This window comes from Talpa occidentalis, unplaced genomic scaffold (assembly GCF_014898055.3).
Source record: "Talpa occidentalis isolate TD23 unplaced genomic scaffold, MPIMG_talOcc4v2.1 talOcc4.3, whole genome shotgun sequence".
In the NCBI taxonomy this organism is placed as follows: domain Eukaryota; kingdom Metazoa; phylum Chordata; class Mammalia; order Eulipotyphla; family Talpidae; genus Talpa; species Talpa occidentalis.
Genome location: NW_023603184.1, coordinates 131,843,538 through 131,860,798, shown reverse-complemented (window position 1 = coordinate 131,860,798; position 17,261 = coordinate 131,843,538). Strand labels below are relative to the sequence as shown.

The 17,261-nt window shown below is 33.0% G+C and overlaps 1 protein-coding gene across 3 annotated transcripts in view; it reads left to right on the top strand.

Moving 5' to 3' along the window:
* LOC119255187 (receptor tyrosine-protein kinase erbB-4) overlaps positions 1–17,261 on the top strand; it is a 964,561-nt gene that overhangs the window by 589,291 nt on the left and 358,009 nt on the right. The gene's annotated exons all lie outside the window — the stretch shown is intronic.

Sequence of the window (17,261 nt, the reverse complement as noted above, 5' to 3'; positions counted from 1 at the left end):
TCATTATTTTAATTGTTATAAAATTGTTTATAAACCCATTGCAATGAAGATTTAAGAATTTTGTTATAAGCTTTGAATTATACTCAAAAATATTGCAAATTCTTCTTTTGGACTTTGTAAATATGGTCACCATATGTCCTACTTTGCTAATATTAGTAGTAATGTGTACTTTCACATCAAAATTGTCTTGGATTGAAAAATAATATGTCAGTCCCATTCATAGAGCAGACACATCTAGTCAAATTTTTTCTATGCATTTTCTAGCATTTTCTGGCCTTGCTTGTTTCTCTAGTTCTGTTGGCTGCATTGAGTCTCTGGAACCTTGGCTTTTCTTGCTGGTTCTTGCAGTGACTTCAAATGGGCTCAGTTGGAAGCACAAATGGCAACTGAGTTATATATACTAGATTTTAACATTATGGCAATAATCACTTATTCCTGATTAAAAGACTATGCTAATACACTGATCTTTGTTTCTGTTTTTCCCTAATGTGGAATCGAAAAAGTTAATTCATCATTTATTCATTTGCAGAAGCTCCTTTTGGGAAGAAAATTGGGCAAACTGGCTTAATGCATAATTGAACCACATACAAATTTTACAATCTATTATATATTTAGTGAAGGTTGAATTCTTAGTATATTTGCACCTTTGAGTAAGTTTCCCTTACTCCAAGGATGGCTTATGTCAGGGGATTTCCCTGAACTCCCTCAACCACTTCACTTAACTTCCATATGTCTTACAAAACTCCAACCATCCTGTTACAGCTAGGGTATAGACTTAAAAGAAGCACCCAGCTGTTTCACATCAAGCTGTGCTGGACAGCTCTTTATTTCAAAGCTGTTGTTACAGTTGAATGATATTAGATGTGAAATAGAGAATTGGAGAAATATAACCAAGTAGGATTATTTTTTTCTTTTTTGCAGGGCGACCCTACTTGCATCAAGAAATCAGTATTCCCTTTAAACTTTTCAGATGTTAAAGTTGGGGCAATAGACTATTATTTTCAAATTGCAATCATCAAAATTGTTATTCAATGGGACTTGTACAGGAGGAAATATAGGTGATATTTAAAACAGGATAACAATCCTGTAACTACTGTTTGAAAGTGTAACCTTAGAATTCCTTGTGGTCAAATTAACTGGTCATTTGTAAGAGAGAATTTCAGGAAGAGTCTGATTTGAACTTTTCCCATTGAAATAAGAGGAGTATTTCTCCAGCTCACTTTTCATAGTACTCTCTCTTTTTAATATTTAGCGGAAAGGACATTAGCCTAGGGATCAGATGGTTTACAGAGTGGAAAAATATTGCTTTATAATAAAAGGAGGATATTGAATAAAGCCCAGATTTAATACCCAGCCTAACAGAACACCCTGATGAATGTAATTGCATTTTAAGCATTCTGATTAAATTTTTTGATCCATATTGCATTTGTTTTGCTTGTGAATCTTTTATGAAAAAAAAAGTGTCTGGAGATTAAAGGATTAGTGAGTTCTTAAGAAGCTGGGCAGCTGCTAAAGCGTCTGAATATTCTTGCTTAAAGATGGTTGAAAAGCTGCATTAATCTCAGCTGTTACAGTGAGTGATATGGCTGAAACTAGAAGAGAGAGGGAAAAGCCCTAGGGATAACTTATTTTTATATTTCTATAGTGGACAACATGAATGATAGTCTTTGTAAATGGAAAAAACTAAAAAAGCATTTATCAGCTATGCTGATTTATTGGGAATAATGCTTTTCCTCCTTTTCATTTCTTAGGTAATTGACAATTCAGGGAATATATAAAGATTAAGAAATAATTTGCACACTCTCAAATCCTAAGTGTCATTCATGTCTTTTGATAACCAGACAGCAAAAGGGCTAACAAATTAGCATAGCTATTTTACCTTGTAAAAGGAGAGGCTTATGACACTCTGAGAAAGAACAGATAAAGTAGAACAAATTTATAATACAGATCAGTATGTTTTGTATAATTTTCATCTTTTAAACAAGTGTCCCAAAATAAAATATAGGGTGTTCTCTTTTTGTGTGTAGAAAGTATTTCTAAATCCTTCAAAAAAGGTGAACTAAAATCAAATTGGGATTCCCATTCACAAAGAGCAAAAAATTATGTTTCTTAAATATGTAATCACAGTGCACAAAGGTCCTATGACCTGTGGTCAGGGTAGTATAGTCTGATGAACAAGTGAGAGCTTTACAGACCCCAGAGAACTGAGGTTGCAGTTAGTCATGTGTGTTGGTTGCTGGCATCAGAAATACTGATGAAAAAACAAAGACTTTTAAAAATTCCTATTCGAGAATGATATCAAGCCAGTTCTCTGGAAGTCAATGACCCTCCCGAGAGATTTTACCCACTTGGATGTCTTTACTGAACAGAGAAGTGCTATATCAGTGATCTACAACCTTCACTTCCTATTGAATAATCGACAGAAGAGGTGTACAGATATTGATGAAGGGATCTAGGGGGGGTGGGAATAAGGAAAAGGGAGATGGTATAAAAATTGATTTAATTTGTCTGGGGAATTGATATTTTTGTTGAAGTAACATTATATAAATTCCAGGTATGCATCTTTAAAAATGAACATGTGTATATAACTAGATTAAGTTCACCGCTAAAGGTCCAATTCCATCCTTCACCACACAGTTGACTCCTCTACCTGATTTCCCCACTTCCCTTCCCCCTTCCTTTCTGGTAACCACTAATTCATATTATAGTCTAAAAATTTAGTTTAATTTAACCTGTTGCATGCATTTATTTGGTTTCCCTACATATCACATATTAGTGAAATCATATATTTTTTTCTTTCTCCATCAGACTTAAAGCATAATAGCTTCTCAGTCCATCCATATTATTGCAAATGGCAGAATATCTTTATTGAACAGCTCAATAGTATTCCATTGTGTATGATGTATATCACACCTTTTTTTCCATTCATCTATCATTGAACACTTAGTTAGTTTCCAGTTCTTGTCTACTTAAATAATGCTGCCGTGAACATGGGGATTCATCTACATCTGTGTACCCATACCTATGCTCATCCTATATTGTGCATATATCTCCTTGCTAGTTTGTCTGGGGCTTGGATGTCTTTGGGAACAACTACATTCACCTCCAAAGGAGCTGGTATGCAGCAACGCTTAGGGACAAACTTGCACTTGATAAAATAAGAGGGGTAGGAACAAGTAGTAAAAGCAGAACCCACTCTGTGTGAGGATGAGACTGTGCTTCATGCAGTTCTGTGTGGAGCAGCCGCCAGTTCCACCAATGAATTTTCTAAGAACACCATCATTGGCTATATGGAGTACTACCCATTTTCCCCCTGTGATCCTCTTTTTCTCTCCCTAACATCCCTAAGATTGTTCTGCTTGAGGAATCTAAGAATAAATTCACTGTAGTAAAGATATATGACTATTATTTGAGCAATTTCAGGAATTGACCATTCAGGTTAATTAGTGCTCAATTTAGGGCCTCCCCTGGTGGCTCAGCTGTTGAGCGCTGGGCTGCGAAGCTGCCCACAGCCTCTGCAGCGCCGTTTTGATCCCAGGCCACAGGTGAGGGTCCCACATGGCATGCAGACCTCTCCTGCCTCCCGCTGCTCCCCTCAGCAGTGTATTTCTTTGTCAGTCTGCCTGTTCTGTTCCCCGCTCTGGCTCTGGTGAATTCTCTCACCTTCCTGCGCTTCTGACTGTACCCAGTGCTTGTATAAATGGATGAATAAATCTTAAAAAAAAAAAAAATTAGTGCTCAATTTAGTTTTGAGACTGCAATAGATTGTATTCCAAATTTAATGTCTATTGGAATAACGAAGAAAATCTACAGTCACATACTATCTATTATTATTAAACGTAACCAAACTAAACAAACAACTGAAAATATGTAAACCTATTACAAAATTTTATAGAAAAGTCATTTGTGGTTCTTAAGTGTTTTTGAATGATCAAATCTATTGATATTTTGTAGAAAGTTATGAAGTCTGTTCCTCAAAAGTATATATACATAGTTATACATACAATGTCTGGAAGTTTTATATTCCTGGGCTAAGAATTGCTAATTCAAACAGAGAAAAATAAAGCATTCAATCAAGAGACACAACTCTGATAAGAATTGGAGTATTTAGCAAATCACTTAATCACCCTGAGAATTCATTTATTCATTTAGTATTAGTTTAAATGTGTTAAAATTGAAATAACTGTGAGGATGAATGAGTCAGAAAATATGTACAATGTGTAAATAGTATCCAAATGGAAAGAAGTGTTAATAGTTTAAGTGAAAGAGCTGTTCAGTCACTTTTCAGAAGAGCTGATTTACTTTTAAAAACTTTTTTGGCCATACAATGATTTTTCAATACTATATAAAATTGTTATTAATGAATATTATTTTATATATGTCCATCACATAATAACCAAAATATTGGTGTTCCCATTGTCAGATTTACATAGAATTTACAATAACTCAGGCTAATTTAGGGATTTTATTTCACAAAATATATCAACGTGTGTGGCAGCATAGTTTGAATAAAAAAAAAATTGGTGTTGGTCATAGAACAAATCCAAATCTCATTTTAGATTTACTTGCTCTCTGTGGAAATTTGGTAATTAATTTAATGATTCTGAATCTCATTTTTTTCAATTTTGAAGATATTAGTATTGATTTAAATATTATTGTTAAGACACTTGCACATTTCTTTGGAATGCCTGCATATGTTCTTACATGTACTACCTTTATCAAGTACTAGTGAAATACGTTATTGAGTTATGGGGTGGGTGTGTTCATTTGCAACATTTATACAGAACAAATGGGTTTTTCTTAGTAAAATAATTAAAGCACATTAGGAATAAATTTATATTAGTCAAAACTTCACGCATTGAAAGTGAAAGTAGAACAAAACTAAATAACAAATATAAAACTAATTTAGACATGTCTAGAAAAGCATTTTTAATCTTGTTTACTGTAATTTGATACTTATTTTAAAGTGTCGTCATCTTTTAATTTTTTTCTTTTTTAAATACTGTCCATTTTCAATTCGTGGTTTGTGGCAATTTCTAGAACCATTGTTTAAAATCATCTTGCCTTGATGCTGTGTGTATATGGGCATTTGTGTGTGTGTGCCTGTCTGCCTGTTGGTACAGCTAAGGAAGTTCCAACACTAACTTATTTATTTACATAGAAATTTTTGAACATAATTTTTCTCAGTCCAATAAGAAGCCCAATTTCTTAATGAATTTAGATATATATCTAAAAATTCTAGTGAAAGTCAGAAAGAAAATATGAAAACAGAGACAAATTATTAAAATGCTTTAGAGGTAAGATCCACCCCATGCTCTTTAAATTTTGCATACTGTTTCCACATATGTGAATCCTTGTAATAATCAAAGTATTCCATTGAATATTTTTAGACATTTTGCAGTTTCAGAGATAGGCAGACTTGAAAATGTGTGCAATTTCCAAGATCATATAGCTGTTGGCTCTGCTAATGTTAATAGTAGGTTTATTCAATCCACAAATATTGATTTATTGCCAACTATCAACCAAGCGCCATTATAGTTATAAATGATATAACAATGAAAAAATACAAAATGTCTCTTGTTTTTAAAATGACCTAAATTAATTTCTTTGGTTTAGCCATTTTTTAAATTTAGATTATTCAAAGTGTGAAATTAAATCTTGAATATAAATAAACCTACTAGCAGAGAGGAGATATTTCTAATTTAAAAGACTATACCTGCATAAAAACAAAATATTTAAACAAGATTTAATTGTGGTTACATTAAATTGAAATATCATAATGTGGTCTTGAAAAAGAAAGAGAATATGTTCTGTTTTCTACCTATTATCTTTGCTGTATCATACATACAAGCATTTTGAATTGTGTAAATTTCTGCTAATTTAGACTACCTATAATCATATACAGAAATATATGGTTTTCAAAAAAATGGTTTTTGTGGATACATTTATCTCAACTTTTGAATGAATTGTCAATGTGTATATACTTTAAATATTTTTATTTGTGTAGAAACATGAAAAAAACACTCCTTTATCTGAGATCTTTATCTCATCATACCCGAAAGGAAAAATGTTTGCTACAATAAACCTCATTAGTTCCTTCCAGAACATATATTGACAATCTAGTTTTCTTTTATGACATGTACAATACATCAAAATTCAAAAACATTGTTTTTTGTCCAGCAAGCAATTCTATTTGTAGTAATAATTCAGAATACCTAGTTTAAATGACTTACCATGAAATAATTTGTAAACAAGAAGTTGAATCAGCAATTGATAGATTGCTATTTTGTGTCATCTCGTTATTTACAGTTACGTGTAAAAATTTGGGACAGGATTGTAAATAATACATGCTTCCTAGAGAATGGTAATTCTGGGACATGTTTGAAATAGTCACTGAAATCTAATTATCAAATTAAAATGACAATATGTACTTTTGATTCCTGAATTAGACATAACCAATTTTTTAATATTTGTCCAGTTTGACTGGGCTACATGTTCCCACTGTCTAACTGATGAGTATTTAATAGTGGACAACTAACTTTAAATCTAGTCAAGTCAACGTAATTGATAAGTTGGGTTTAAAAAAATCACATCTAAAAATATATGTATTATTGGCATTTGAGAACTAGAGGGAAGAAAACATGTTTGAAGGCCTCATATAAATGAATAAATAAACAGAACCATCGTTTGATAGTTACATTAACATTACAATAGTTTTAAGAGTAAATTTTGATTATAATAAATATTAGAGTTGACATATACCAGAAATCATGATAATTACTCAGAGAAGTTCCCCTTAGGTAAATGAAAAGGTGGTGCATTAGAAACCAGCAAATGTGATGTTTGTCTCAACATTGTAACAGCTTAGTTTACCGAATTTAAAAGTATGAGACACTTAACTTTTCTTTTTTTGTAGAGGGAATTATCACAAATTTTCCTATAAAGTAAATTAAGGTGCTGTGTTATTTTAAATTCTCAGTGCTCAAATTTGTGTTAAATGTGGTCACACTGTATTGAAATCACATTCTTCCTTATAATGGAATCGATCAATTTCATAAATGTTGGTGTATGTCATTAGTTTAGGGAATATAGAAAAAATATTTTATTATTTAACATTGTTAAAATATCTAACTTTCTCTTGCTTTTCTTTATTTGCCTTATTAGTGTTTTCTGCAGTTGCTTTGAAGAACATTTTTAAAGACATTATGATTTTCATGAGGATTAGTTAAGTAAAACTAGATCATACAATTTATCAACTCCCGTGAGCAGGCCCAACCAAGCATGTCAGACTATGCTGAACGCAAACATGTCACGTGAGGGTGAGGCAGTGCTTCCATGTCATCCTCTGTGCTATAGCTTCAACTTTTCCCTTGGGGTGATTCCATAGTATGTAGAAACAAGACTATGTCACATCGTTTGTAAGGACCCCAACATCAGTCCATGTATTATGTACTAGCAAAGCTTAGTTTTATTTCTATTTATTTTAAAACTAAAACAATGACTAGAAATAGAACTTCTACAATTTTCTTTCTTTCACCCAGTGGATCCTTTTATGCACACTTGGAAGTACAAACTCCTCTGTAAGGTGATTGCTCCAGGGACATGTATAAAATACATTACACTTTAAGTGTGGATTGACACTTACATCAAGGTGTGTTTTTCCTTTGCATTTGTGTGCCTTTTCTCTTTCTATGACAGTGCATAGAAATGTCTCAGTATATTTAGAGATTTGGATTGTAGAAATGTATTATCGATGACTTTGCTACAGAAAAAGAATAAAGACAGACATTACTAGTTTTATTGTTGTGATGAATGGGATGATGATGACCAGTGACTATTTGTTGGATGGATGCACTACACTAAGGAAAATAGTTAACGAGCCTCTGAAAAAACCTTATCAAGAATTGTTTTGGGAACAGTCAGAATATATTTTGAATCTCTTTTACCTTCGTACTTACAATGCAGTTTTCTTTATATTCATCACATAAGTGCTATGTGTCCCCTAAAATTTGAGTTTTATTTCCTATTATGCCTTTAGTATCTGTTCTCCATGAAAAGCTACTTTTTAAGTGAACTACAACTGAAGGAACAGAAAAGATATATGAGCCTAAAGATTGACGATTAGATTTTCTTTCTTATTTTTATTCCGTATTTTGCCTTTGTGGGATGCATTATTAAAAAAACATATTTTACTCCAATGTAAAGAGGTGGTCTATTGTCATATTTAGCATTAAGAATGCACACACAGTAAAATTGCTTTGGTTTATTCAGTTGGTAAATCATTTTTGCTTTTCTTTTTCCTAGCTGCAAGCAAATTTCACAGTAGAGCGCTTAGAAAATAGCTTTTTTGGGGGTGAAAAATCAGAATTCACTAGCTTCAGTTCTATCCAACATGTTTAAGGTGATCCAGTTTATACTATACCTTAAAACAGGAGTTATAACCTCCACTTCAGTTACTATCCAATCCTAGAGTCATGGGTGTGTTCCCACAATAATTCTTTATTTCAATTATATTTTCAAACAGCACTTGAACATTAAGAGAATTTTAATAATTGTATTAAATATTTCTTATACTCAATGCAGTGCTAATACTGTCCTTCCACTTTAAAGCCCACGCAATTTATTGCAATGGCTGGGTATGATTTCATTCATTTTGAGGGTTGAATTGGGAAGGGTAATGGGAAAAAAATGTTTTCAAAAAATCACTTCTAATATCTTGGGTTTTATAACAGTTATTTTCTATAACTGTTCCTAGTAATTAATCATAAATTAAGTCAAAAGTGAAAACCTTTTTGATTTTAAGGACAAAACTATTTGATAAGTAACATTTAACACTTGTTTTAATGTTACCTCTTAAGTTAGCCATTGAAAGGAAATCAATGGAGCAGAATCAATGAAGTAGTCACCTATAGTGATTACCAAAGTTGGATAGTTTTTGGATAGAATTTAATATTCCCTACAGTCATATAGACACACATGCACAGAGAAATTATCCATGTAACCAAACTTTTATAAACTCACTCAAATAGCCTGATGTAAACTATCATAAATTGCAATTTTCTGAAAATAAAAAAGTTTGATTACCCCACTCTACTTTTTCACTTATGATTCCACACCCACTACCAGTGAAAAAGCACTAATTCACCATCTAAACAATGGCACCCATTGGCAACTCTCAGTATCCCCAGAGCTGCCTCCCAATTGATTTGCAGATATGATCAAGACCACCTTTTCCACTAGTCTATAAATTTCTTCAATAGGAAGAATATGAGCCATTTCTGATTCATTTCTGTAATCTCACTGATCCATCATTTCTCTACATTCACCATTCCCATTACATTTGGACACATAATATGTTACCTGTAGAAGATGACAATATTAACGAATGGAAAGTTATCAGGGCCTAGGGATATGGCAGGGCCTATATAGGGCTTTTATGTATTTTCTATTCACAATACTTGATTAATATCTTACTTTACAGATGAGGAAAGTGAAGCACAGATAAGTAAGTTGCCCAATGTTACCAGTTAATGGGAGGTAGATTCAAACCTAAGTAATTTAGATTGACAGTCTGTGATTTAAAGCTCTTTATTATATTGAGAATGTTCCCAGGTGACTGACTATGGTACATATCTGTGCTAAACAACCCACACTGTCGATAAATTCTCTCCTTTTTCCAACCTAAATTCTCCATGCTTTTGATTGAGCCTCTGGTGCTTTCCTTGGCTTAAAGAATCTATAGAAGCGCCTTATATGTGCAAAAAGTTTTTGAATCTTTCACTTGACTAGTGGTTCAGTACCTCAAGTATATTTAGAGCTCATTTCTGAATTTTGTAAGCATTTTAGGGTACTTTGGTTGGAATTCTTCAAGTTTTTTCATCTGTGAATTAAGAAGACTCGATGTCAACTAGATTGGCATTAGATTACCCCACTAACAATTTAGAATATGCAATAAAGGATATAGAATCATAGAATTTTTAATATATTTCATAGTCTTTTCACATTTGAGGTTTACCCATCAAAATTTATAATATAACTACATTTCAGAATTAAATGCTTTCATAACCGTGGAAGTCTAAAGGTAGTGTTTATTAATGGCATATCTCCTATGTTGTCTGAAATTGGCTTACTTTATAATGAGGGAAAATATTTTATCTTTCTGTTTCCTCTGTTATGTTTAACTATTTATTTCCCTTCTTTTTGTGTTACACATTATGCTTTACTGAAACCAAAGTAGCTTGTAATCTTAAAGTGTGATTTTGCATAGTCTTTATATTATTATTGTTGTCACTTTTATTAGATAATACAGTTGATAAGATAATCTGTAGCAAGCTATTTTTTAACTTCAGTTGTACAGAAAAGAGCTAGCTTGAAAGTCTTGAAACTGTTCTCCATAGAAAGTAGTTACTAGGTTGGCCCTAGACTGGTGAGATCAGAAGGTAAAGAAGACAAGCAGAGTGCAGAATATCCCATGTCTGGGAACTTGGATTTCTGGAATACTCCCATTGTTCCCCAACTACTAAGAAAGGTTTTCTGTCCTTACATTTGCACAGAAGATGTGGGTGATGCTGAACACCTGCTTTCTTTCATTGAGTCTGAATTTTACTAAGTACTAGTAAAGTGTTGAACAATGTTCCATAAAACTTGGGCAGCAATTTCCAGTGGACTTCTCCTTAAAGACTCATTGTATACATGTTGTTGCATATTAACTGCTAGAGGAAAAATGCTGCCTGTGTAACCCTTCACAGGAAGGAGGTAGTATAAGAAGCTTGCACATGTACTATTCTAGACTCTGCCTATATCTTCTTTACCTTCTGATCTCACTGTCTATTCTTACTCTGGTTACTGTAATAAGTTTTGTCATGAGGGCAACTATAGACTGAGTTCCCTGGATCCCTCCAGAGAATCTCCAAATGTAGAGGACTCCAATAGACAACATTTACAAAATATAGTCACATTATGAATGCACTTTTTCCTTCCAACTTTTTCATAAATTCCCCTGAAAAATGTAAAATATATATTATATAATCTATTTGGAAATAAAGAGTCAAAAGTATCTTCCAAACTTTGTTGTATTTATTCTAGTTGTAGTTAGCATTTCTTTGTGCTTTTATGAAGGGCTAGATTGCTTATCATGTTCTTTTCAATTCCAGTTCTCATTAACTCCTTCCATAAACCTGGCAGCCTCAATGCTGTCCCTCCCATTGTCTTTGTACCATTGCTCACTTAGTATCAGTATTCACTTGTATCATCTCTTAATAGGATTGTGACCTAATCAGTGGTACTGGATGTTGCTTTAAGTGTATCTTAGCTAAGATATCCATAGGCAAATAATTCATCTGAACTTGCCAAAAACAGGGCGTCCCTGGTAGCACAGGCAGTTGAGTGCAGCACTGTGAAGCTATCCATAGCCTCTGCAGTGGTTTGATCCTGGCTGGCCCGGGAGATACCCACATGGCATGGCAGACCTCTCCTGTCGTGCCCGCTGCTCTCCTCAGCAGTGTATTTCAGTCAGTCTGCCTGTTCTGCTCCCCGCTCTGGCTCTGGTGAATCCTCTCGCCCTCCTACACATCTGGCCTGTCCCCCGGTTCTTGTATGTATAAATAAATAAATCTGAAAAAAATGAAATAAAATAAACTTACCAAAAACACAAGTTCAGAGTTATACCTATAGAAATGGGAATTTGAAGACAAGAACAGGTATATGGGAATGGTGATTTCTGTTAAATATTTTGGGAATTGCCTCAAGTTAGAGATGATTTCACTTTGATCAGAAGAGAAAACTTTAGTCCTACCACTAATAGAACATTATTCAAGAATCTTACATGCTCTCTCCCAATCAACTAAAATTCTAAATTAATATTTAAATAATCCTTGTATAGCCTTTTGTACCCTAAATCATCTAAACTGTAAACTGAGATAGCCACCGTAAAAGGTAGGGGAGCCTACGATGTAGCATATCTGTTGTTTATCAGGCACTATACTAGACACTTTTTATATCTAATCTCACACACTATTTTCCATCTCCCAGTGAGAGAAATAATATTTTCACTTTACAGACCAAATGTTTGAGCCTCCAAGATATTTGATAAGTTTCTACAGATTTATGGCTGCCAAAATGAGATCACTGGATAGTTAGCAATCTCAGTGCATAAAATTCTGTCTGTGGTGAAAGATTATGGGTGCCTTTGTGGAGGTGTTGTATAGGCACATACATGTGAGGGTGTGATCCTATACCTCTAAATCAGATACAGTGTAGTAAACCAATGTTACCTCAATAATTAAAAAAAAAACTTTTAATATTAATGTCTTTGGATAGAACATGTTTTGTAGTCCTCAGAGCTCACTGTTCTCTATCCATGCCGATTCACAGATTTATTTTATATATCCAATTACCATGTTGAAATTGCAATCACTGGAATCTAATCTCTTCCAATACATAAGGATGCTGGCTATTTTTTAAAATTATCATTATTTTCAAAAAGAGTTATTTCAGTATTTGATAAAATGTTTTTAATGTATTATCTCCATGAAATATTTTATAACTTAAATATGATTTTTAGAGAAAAAGGGTTCTTGTTGAAATAGAATTATATTTTATTTTTGACATTCCATAAAGGAAAAAAGATGTATTTTTTTGGTTTTAATAATATGCTTTTTGAAAGAGTGCTATATTCCAAATATTTCTTATTAATTTGTAAGATAGGGAAGATTACTCTCGGCAACGACATATGCATGCATCACTTAAAATAACCAACACTCCTTTCAGATATATTTCTTATCTTTCATATTTGTAAAGATGGTATCAGTAGAGTGAGACATAATCATATTTATTGAAAACTAATTTGAATGCTGTGACATTATAGGTATAAAAGTTACAGTAGCTATATGGATTTTTATATTCCCATAGTTATTGATTTATCTTTTGTCATTTTCAAGTACAGACAATTGAACAACAAAAATGAATGTGTCCCCTTGGCTTAATATCACATTTGCCCTGTCATTACAGAATTTCATGACTAGTTTCTTCTTATAAATGAATGATTTTCTAAATACAGTGAAGACATTGCTAATAATTTAATGACTAAATCATGTTTAGTCTTATTTTAGGAAAATGGAATTCTAATGATTTCTTTTAGTCTTTTATCTTATATACCAGATCTGTAGTAAAAGAAATAAGAAAATGTATATGCTAAAACAGTTGATTACTTATCAGAACAGAGACTATTTTGCATTATTAAAATTATTAGTGTTAGAATGGGATGATATCAGGCTGAAATTTTTAACAAGGACCAGCAAAATCCTATGAAACCCAATCAATAAAGAATGCTATGAATTGGCCTGTACTGGGAACCTTAATGAGTAAAATAATCTTTCACTATTATACCACACTTGTTTGAAAGAGACAGGAAGGATACCTTCCTCTACATAGTAGATAACATCACTGTAATAACTACTTACATGTACCTAGTAGCTAAATCAAAACATTAAAAGCAGAGTTGAAACTGTACTGGGTTTTTTTATGATAATGAATAACTGTAGCATTAAAATATATATAATTACTTGTTTATAAGTTATGATTTTTATTCTTTCATTTCCAAGTTTACAACTTTTTCTTTAATAAGTGATATTTAGTTATTCTCATTTTGCCCTTCCATATCTACTTTAGTGTGTATTTCCACAATTTGCTTTTTAATTCCTTTTTTAAACCTATATCATATTGCCGTCCACTTAATTTCCATCTTATTGTGTATTAATTTTCACAGAATAGATAACCATGAATGTGAGATTCTAGTGTCTAGTGTGACTGTTACAGTGTACAAATATGGGCCTTACTATCTTTTTTTAAAATATTTATTTATTTATGCATACAAGAACTGTGGTACAGGTCAGAGGTGTGGAGGGTGAGAGGATTCACCAGAGACAGAGTGGGGAGCAGAACAGGCAGGCTGAGTAAAATACACTGCTGAGAGGAACAGTGGGTGAGTCAGGAGAGGTCTGCTGTGCCATGTGGGTTGCTCCCTGTCAGGGATCTAACTCATGCTGCAGTGGCTGCGAAGACTTCATAGGTTGCGTCTTAACCCCTTGCGCCATCATGGTGGCCCTAGGCCTTACTATCTTACAGCTCAAGTTGTTATGAATAAAAATTTTATTAAAGGATAATGTTGGTTAAATAAAATCTTATTTCCACATAATTGTTATGAAGATTTTTGATGCCTAATTTATGTTGTATTTTTCCTGTGATTTAACTAAATGTTGACATCTTTGGTGAATTAATACAAATTAGAAGATTTTATATATATAATGACACTGTACTGTTTTCACTTAGGGATGATGTTTATTGCTTTTGTTAATTTATGTTAATTTTTAGCAGCTAAAATGCAATTATCTGAAAATGTGCTGTAAGTAGTAGGAAATTTAAAAGACCAAAGACAAAGTGAAAGAAGTAGATTAAAAGCTGGCAATTAAATTGATCCTGTGAGAGAAAGATATAAAATAAAAGCAATGTCAAATAAAAGAAACAATAATAAAGAAAGGTGATGTAGAAAATGACCAGTTAATTTCCTGACTACCTAGAATAGGCTGCTCAAACTTAGTGCCTTGTTTGTGACCCGTATTCTTCTCTAGCAGTTGTATATATCTATGCCCCAACACTTAGCAGTGTTCTGAATTTGTTAGTTTATCTTCCAGGTAACCTACAACTTAGATATAAATTATCTGTCCTCGGACTATGCATTACTTGTTGAATCAATGACTATAACTCCCTTTCTTCTGATGACATGCTCATCAAACACCAGATCCCAACGATTGTAAGACATTCTAGATTTGATTAATTTGAGGTCACCAACAATTTCAGTCCAAAGCTCATTATAAATTAATCTCCATGTGGTCCATGAAATAGGGTGGCCCTATATGTAGATAGCTAATCCCTTAATATTTGCCTGTCTTGAGAATTCTATCAAGAAAAATCTTAGGGCTCTTTCCTTAGTTCAGAGCTACCATTTAAAAGAGGTATTTCACATGCATTAAATATTTTCATACTGCATAAATATAAATCTTGTGGCAAATATATGTCTCCTGAGTTGCTTAAAATATTATATTTAATTCAACTTTGTTTTATAGACATTTTTTAATCTACTTTCCCCACCAGATTTCAAGCTCCTGGAGGTCAGGGACTAACATTTATTTATGTATCTTCAGAGCACATAGCACCTAGCAGACATTTAATAAAGTTGCACAGATTGCTAAATGCTCAGAATAATTAGATCATTAGCTGGGGACTAGAAACCATTTTGTTAAATAGAAAATTTCATAAGTGTGTTACAGAGAATAAGAATTTAATATTTAATTTGTTGTTGCTGAATTTTAGAAGTCAGAAGAGACAAAAAATAAAAGGATGGATTCATTTTGCTATTTATACAATGCCATCTTTTGCTCTTTTCATTGAGCTTGTTCAGAGTTGCTCCATTAAGAAAATAATAAAGGCTTATAAGAATGTGCTCTCAATTGTGTAGTCTCATAAAAGCTTTGGAAATTAGTATAAGTATGTTCATTACTAGTAACTATTTATTATCATTAAGATGATGGCAGTAAACGTACATATTTTAATTTTATTCAAACTCTTCAGTAAATACAATATTTTAAAATATACTTAGCTTTACTAATGAAAAAACATAAAATGGTTTGTGATAAGAAAGAATAAACTTTTCCTCCCTTTTGGGAAAAAAAAAATATATGTGTCATCCTGAAGTGACTTGGTTCTTCTCATTCGATTATTAACTTTATTTAAATAAGTCTCATACTACAATGATAATAATTCTTCAAAAAGCATTACTACATGACAAGTAAGATACAAAAGGTTTACTATACACTAATGTGGACTATAGAGCAACAAAAGTGAAGTCAAATATATCTTGCAAAATATTCATCATTACAGAAAAATTTAGAAAATTGGAAAAATTGTGTAGAAATATAGTTTGTAGTTATTTGCAGTTCATTTTCTCTCCTGTTCTTAGGTCTTATTTAATTTTACCTATCAAATCTTCATGTCTTTTCTATATTAACATATTAAAATTACATCTTCTGCTATAATAAATTTGCAGAATTTTCTACTTAGGAAAAAATTGTGAAAATAAGAAATTTAAGCCATTGTTGAAGAAGGATTTCATCCTTTCAAGGGAAATAAATTAGTATTTTGGGTTGATTTGACTTAAAGGTAAATATCTTGGTCTGAGGGCAGATTATAGATAAATAAAATAGACAGTAGTCTAAATGATACAATAAAAAGTCTTGTATGCCACAAGACTTTTCTTGCCTAAATTACTCACTACTCTGTCCTTCTATTCTGGCAGAGATACCCAAAAAATTAAGTTTATTCATTTATAATGCACCAGATGCAGGTTCCATAGCTAAATACCTGGTGCAGGCATCACATAAAGAAGCCCATTAAGGGGACTCAGTTTGCTAGATTTTCTTTATTTTTGTTTTAAAAAAACAATTAGCTGAGAAAGACTGAAAATCAGGCAGCATAATTTTTGAAAGGAAGAACAAACAAAAACTATGAAGTAAAAAATACATTTTATTAGTTGTAAAATGCTTCAGTGGAGGGTATTTCCCAAAGTGAGGGCTACGTAAGGGACTGGCCATCAGAGGAAGCATGCAGAGGGACAGAGCTCCCGATGTAAGCCTGTCCGTGGAGCTGATATACCTTTCTGCACAATGGTGGCCTTTGTTACACTGACTTTTGTTAGTGCTGTCTTTGCTGTTACAGACAACTCCTTTAGATCCATTTAGCATTTTGTTGATTTCATTTCCCCTTCTCATTCCTACTACTCTGTGAACATACATTTTGAGTTATTAACTATGAATTGGCCAACCGTGCCCTCAACAATTAAATAAAAGAAATTGGTGAAGAGGGCCTCCCTGGTGGTGCAGGGGTTAAAGTCTCAGCACTATCAAGCTATCAGCATCCACTGCAGAATGAGTTTGATCCTGGCCACAGAGCTACCCACGTGGCGCAGCAGACCTCTCCTGTCTCACCTGCTGCTCCCCTCAGCAGGATATTTCAGTAAATCTGCCTGTTCTGCTCCCCACTCTGTCTCTTGTAAATTCTCTCACCCCCCACACTTCTGACCTACACCCCAATTGCATGGATAAATAAATAAATAAATATAAATCTTTAAAAAAAAAAAAAGAAATGATGAAGAGAGTAGCCAGTTACTAGTTTTCCCTACTCTCTGAAAGGAGAATGTCCTTATTTGG